Genomic DNA, 266 nt, shown 5'->3' with positions numbered 1-266 from the left:
ATATTTGATTGATGGAAATCAACAGACAACAAAATTGTTGATACGATAAATGTTGCCTTGATTGCAATACATTTAATTCTGATTAAAGGAACGAACTTTTAAAGATGTAAAATGAGGATCTAAGGATGATTTAGAAAGTTTAAGAAGGTGAGGAATTTATGAAGATGCTTTTAAAACTTGCCAGTCAGTGTTTATTTGGAATGTATAATGTCCTTTCAGATTTGAGTTGACTTAAATTTATGTTATGTATAATTCGTTCTCTGAAC

This window comes from Penaeus monodon, chromosome 15 (genome assembly GCF_015228065.2).
Source record: "Penaeus monodon isolate SGIC_2016 chromosome 15, NSTDA_Pmon_1, whole genome shotgun sequence".
NCBI lineage: Eukaryota > Metazoa > Arthropoda > Malacostraca > Decapoda > Penaeidae > Penaeus > Penaeus monodon.
This window is presented reverse-complemented; position numbering follows the sequence as displayed.